The sequence below is a fragment of the Phyllobates terribilis genome, unplaced genomic scaffold, assembly GCF_046119375.1.
Source record: "Phyllobates terribilis strain yellow unplaced genomic scaffold, ASM4611937v1 Scaffold_335__1_contigs__length_2066515, whole genome shotgun sequence".
Classification (NCBI taxonomy): domain Eukaryota; kingdom Metazoa; phylum Chordata; class Amphibia; order Anura; family Dendrobatidae; genus Phyllobates; species Phyllobates terribilis.
Window position 1 is genome coordinate 550198 of NW_027363095.1, and position 6000 is coordinate 556197.

Below are 6000 nucleotides of genomic sequence, written 5' to 3' on the forward strand. Positions count from 1 at the left end.
CAAGGATCAGGTAATGTTGAAAAATATTGTACTCATTTCCGTCGTTGGTCGACTCAAACAGGGTGGAACGATTCTGCTCTGAAAAGTCTATTTCTTGCTGGGCTCAGTGAAAGGGTTAAAGACCTGCTAATTGCTTATCCTACACCTGAGGATTTGCAACAGGCTATGCAATTAGCTATACGGGTGGATAGAAGACTGCGTGCTAGGGTTAATGAGAGCAAATCCTCTGCTATGTCAGTTTCTGGTTATGATAATGTGTGTACTAACAGTGGTGAACCGATGGAGATTGGATCGGTGGCACCTCGCTCTCAAGAAAAAGACCGTCGTTTTTCGGAAGGCTTGTGTTTCTATTGCGGAAAATCTGGTCATTTGATTAAAGGCTGTGAGCTTCGTATGAAGAAAGAAAAAAAAATGGTCAGTCACGCCCGTATTGCCTGTTTAAATTCCAAGGGTATATTTTTAGCTGCTTCCACGATTGCTCAGGAAAAATTAATGGAATTTCGGGTGTTTGTTGATTGCGGGTCTACACTGAATGTAATTGATGGGGGATTCGTGGAAAAACTCAATTTAAAACCTGAACCTTTATCATCCCCCATTGCTGTGGTTTCTGTGGATGGCTCCCCTTTGAAGAATATTACTCTCAAGGTCAGTGAATTTCCTCTCACTATTAATGGTGTTCACCATGAGAAATTGGATTTGGTAGTGTTGAATAACTTGCCTTCTCCAGTAATATTGGGTTTGCCTTGGTTAAAATTTCACAATCCTGTACTGGATTGGTCTACCAGTGAAATTAAATCCTGGAGCCATAAATGTTATGACAAGTGTTGTAACGGGCGTATTGCAGCTTTGGATAGGGGAGAATTGCCTGTTCCTATTCAGGATTTTTGGAGAGTTTTTTCTGAGAAAGATTCGCAGGTTTTGCCTCCCCATAGAGACTATGATTGTTCTATTGAATTTGTCCCTGGAGCGACTCTTCCTAAAAGTCGTTTATTTAACCTTACTATTCCTGAGAGGAAGGCTTTGGAGGAATACATACAGACAAGTTTGGCCGCCGGTCACATTAGGCCCTCTAAGTCTCCTGTGGCGGTTGGATTTTTTTTTGTAAAAAAAAAAGGACGGCGGTTTACGTCCTTGTCTGGATTTTCGTGAGATTAACAAAATTACGGTACGCAATCCTTACCCACTGCCATTGATTCCTGATCTGTTTAACCAGTTATTGGGGGCCAAGTGGTTCTCTAAAATTGACCTTAAGGGGGCATACAATCTGTTGCGCATGAAGGAGGGTGATGAATGGAAGACTGCTTTTAACACTCCTGTGGGTCATTTTGAGAATCTGGTTATGCCTTTTGGTCTTACTAATGCTCCTGCATTTTTTCAGAATCTGATTAATGACATCCTTAGACCTTTGATCGGTAAAAATGTGGTTGTGTATTTGGATGACATTTTGATTTATTCGCCAGATCTGGAGTCTCATTGGCGGAGCGTGCGTGAGGTATTACAGTTATTAATGGACAATTCGCTTTTTGCTAAGCTGGAGAAATGTGAGTTCGCTGTACAGAGAATTAGTTTTTTGGGCTACATTATCTCCAGCAAAGGTTTTGAGATGGATCCGGTTAAGGTTCAGGCTGTGCAGGAATGGCCTAGGCCTATTGGTTTGAAATCGATACAGAGGTTTTTGGGTTTCGCCAATTACTATAGAAAATTCATAAAAAAATTTTCTAGTATTGTCAAACCTCTGACTGATCTCACCAGGAAAGGTGCTGATGCGGTTCAGTGGTCTTCTGAGGCCATTGAAGCTTTTGTGTATCTCAAGGAGAGGTTCACCTCTGCTCCCATCCTTATGCAGCCTGATGTTACTAGGCCGTTTTTGGTTGAGGTTGATGCTTCCTCTGTGGGGGTTGGCGCAGTATTGTCTCAGGATAACGGGGATGGATTACATCCCTGTGCCTTTTTTTCAAAAAAATTTTCGGAGACTGAATTGAATTACGATGTTGGTAATCGGGAATTATTGGCTATTAAACTCGCATTTGAACACTGGCGCCACTTCTTGGAAGGTGCGGAATTTCCCGTTCAGGTTCTTACGGATCATAAAAATCTGATATATCTTGATGCTGCCAAGCGCCTGAATGCCCGTCAGGCTAGGTGGGCACTGTTTTTCTCGCGGTTTAATTTCTCCGTTACTTACATCCCTGGTACTAAGAATGTTAAGGCGGATGCCTTGTCTCGCAGTTTTTCTCCCATAGTCGGTGCTGAGAAAGAGGAAAACATTTTACAAGAAGGTGTTGTGATAGCTGCTTTAGACTCCGTTTTGGAAGATGAGATTCTTAAAGCTCAGGAGAATGCCCCATCTAACACTCCTCATGGGAGGTTGTTTGTGCCTGGGACCTTTAGGAGAGATTTGTTTGTTGAGTGTCACGAATCTCGGTTGGCAGGTCATCCCGGAATCTCTGAGACCAAGAGACTGGTGGGTCGCAGTTTTTGGTGGCCTGGATGGCAGAAGGAAGTCATTAAGTGGGTGCGCCAATGTACTATATGTGCTAGATCTAAGTCCTCACATACTCCTGCTGCAGGGTTGCTTTGTCCTTTGGAGGTCCCCAGTGCTCCTTGGACACATTTGGCTATGGACTTTATAACTGACCTTCCCCCCTCTGAGGGTTTTACTGTCATCTGGGTGGTCGTGGACCGTTTTAGCAAGATGTGTCACTTGGTTCCCTTCGTCAAACTGCCCTGCGCTAAAACTCTCGCTAAGGCCTTTGTCAAGGAAATTGTCAGACTTCATGGCGTTCCTACTGACATTGTTTCTGATAGGGGTCCTCAGTTCGTGGCTCGTTTTTGGCGTGCCTTTTGTGACAGGTTGGGAATTCATTTGTCGTTTTCGTCCGGATATCATCCTGAATCTAATGGCCAGACAGAAAGGAAAAACCAGGATGTTGAGCAGTTCTTGCGTTGTTTTGTGGCAGACAATCAAGAGGGGTGGTCTGAGTTTCTGTCACTTGCCGAATTTGCTCTGAACAATCATACATCTTCTTCTGCTGGTTGTTCGCCTTTTTTTTGTTGTTCTGGGAGACATCCGTCGTTTGAGTCGTTCTCCAAGTTGGGATCTGCCGTGCCTGAGGAGGAGAATTTTTCCGGTGATTTGGAAAGAGTTTGGACGGATGTGCGTGGTAATCTTCAGGAAGCCAACAGAAAATCTAAAGACTACTTTGATAGGAAACGACAGGAGGTTTTGTTCGCTGTTGGTGACATGGTTTGGTTGTCCTCTAGGAATCTGCGGTTGAGGATTCCTTCTAAGAAATTGGGTCCCAAGTTTGTAGGGCCCTTTAAGGTGCTTCAGGTTGTCAACCAATCTGCTGTTAGGTTGGAGGTTCCTACCTCCTGGAGAATTAATCCGGTCTTTCATGTCTCTCTGTTAAAAAAAGCTGTTGTGTCGGATGGTGACGCCTCTGCCTCTGTTCCTCCGGTGGTGGAGGACGGGGAATATGAAATTTCTCGCATCCTTGACTCTAGACGGTATAGAGGTAGTTTGCAGTATCTTGTGGCCTGGAAAGGTTTCGGACCCGAGGATAACTCTTGGGTGAGGTCAGATGATGTTTCCGCGTCCAGACTTATCAGAGCGTTTCACAGGAGATTTCCTGATAAGCCTGGTCCTAGGGGATCCGGAGGATCCTCTTAGAAGGGGGGGTACTGTTAGAACCTTGCTGTTAGTTTTTTTTTTCCTTTGCTGGTCACATGACCTTGTTGGCCTATTTAATCCTGCTCCGCCCTTCTGGCTTTGCTGGACTTCATTGTATATCTACTTTCTAGCTAGCCTGTGCTCTGTATCTAACTCTGTTAGTTTGCTTGGTCTACTGACCTCTATGTTCTATATATTTTGTTTGTTCGTCTGTCTGCTACTATTTCTGTTAGGAGGTGTCCCATATTCCTCCCAGTCCTTAGTACTTGTAGGGATTCCCTCCCCACATCTATAGGTCTCCGTACAGACTAGCTTAGGACTTTAGCAGGTCTGATCGCAGGATCAGGTCCCCTGTTACATCGTAGGGATTAAGCTGAGTTCTATCGTAGGGACAGATCTCCTCTCTTTCCTTAGCTCTGGTAGCAGAACATAACACCACACCTGTTACTTGCCACAATTGCATTTGAAGAAGCTTCACATGCTTGAAACTAAGTTATTTACCCACAAGTTTGGCAAGGTGCTAACAATTGTGTCCGGCCTATTTTATGTGGTTTTGTGTGAAATGATGTTCAATTTGCCTTTTTTCTCTATTTTATTGTGTTGTTCCAATACATACAAAGGAAATAAACGTGTATAACAAAATGTGTAATTGCAATAATTTTCTGGGAGAATTACTTCATTTCTGGAACAATTTCAAGGGATCCAACACTTTTGACCATGACTTGTTTTTGTTGCCTTTTTAATTTGTTGCAGCATATCATCCTCTACGTGTTCAGCTATATTAGGAGGCTTGTGGCAAACTCCAATTAGCAGCTTTCCATTATTGCCTCTTCCATGCACATTTACCCAGACTGACTCTCTACATCAGGGATATAAAACTCAAAACATGCAGAGGGCCAAAATGAAAAACGTGGACAAAGTTGTCGGACAACCAGTTTACAGGATAATGGGCCCAACATAGTCCTCAATACAGAATAATGGGCCCCACATAGCTTTCCATACAGTATAATGGGCCCCACAAAGTCCTCCATACAGAATAATTGCCCCACATAGGTGTGGTGATTCTGGTGTCGCGGGTTTTCCCTCTCTGCTTTCGTTGGTAAAGCACGCAGTGGATGCTGGGCTGTGACGTGCGGTGAAATCCCGTCCACAGCCCATCAATCAAGGGGGAGCGCGTCACTTGCTCACGCCCGACTGCAGCCGGAACTTGACGTGGCATCAGTGGATGTCGGAGCCGGCTGCAGCCGGGGTCACGTGATGCCTGGTGATAGAGCCACCCACAGACAATAAAGAACAAGCAATGTATTTACAAAAAGACTTGTTGCCACTATTTAAATCCATACGGGCAATGTTAATAGTAGTGCACAACCTCTTTAATTAATTGGGAACAAGATCTCTCCTCCTCTGGCATGGAGGACTGTAATCCTGAAAAATTCCCAAACACTGGATGAAAACTACCGCAGCTAAAAAAAAAAAAAGGTAAAGTCCCGATAACCTTAGAGGAATGTTTATTTAGAGGACACTCGGTAAGGGGCAGAAATATCACCTGGTCTTCCTGATTAGAGGAGACAAAACATCCCTAATACTGCTCTATTTCCTGGTTCATTCTTTCCGTTTGACCATTAGACTCGGCATGATAGACTGAGAGAAAAGACAATGGATAGGGAAGGAGGGGAGGTGGAGGCTTACCATGTTGAGAGAAGGAATGACTTCAGCTGGAGAAATCCTGTGGGTGCCGCACCCATCGGTGATTACAGACCATGAATGGAGAAAAAAAAAGTAAGGCTGCGTTCACACACTGCGTAATTCCATCGCTTTTTTACGGAGGCGCAGGTGGATACTCACCTACCCAATGTCAGGGGAGAGGCTTCCGCTCCAGTCCACTCCAATCCCGCGCTTCCAGCATCTACCGGTGAGCCGATCAGCTGTTAGCTAACCGGCTTCCGGTCAGCTGATTACAAGCCGGTCACGTGACAGCTGATCGCTTCACGGCAGATGCTGCAAGCGCGGGACCGGAGCAGACGCGTCTCTCATCCATCGGGTAGGTGAGTATCCATAGTCTGTACATACACTGCTAGGGACACACACACACACACATACACACACACACACACACACACACACACAGTACACACAGACAGTACACGTCACCCTTCATTTCACACTGCGTTTTTTGCTGCGCTTTTTTACGCAGTGTGTGAATGGAGATGCTTTTTTTACCTGCGTAAAAAAAAGCAGGTAAAAAAAGCAGGAAAATACGCAGCGTAAATAAACGCAGGGAAATACGCAATGTGTGAACGCAGCCTAAAAATGGCACATCCAACCAG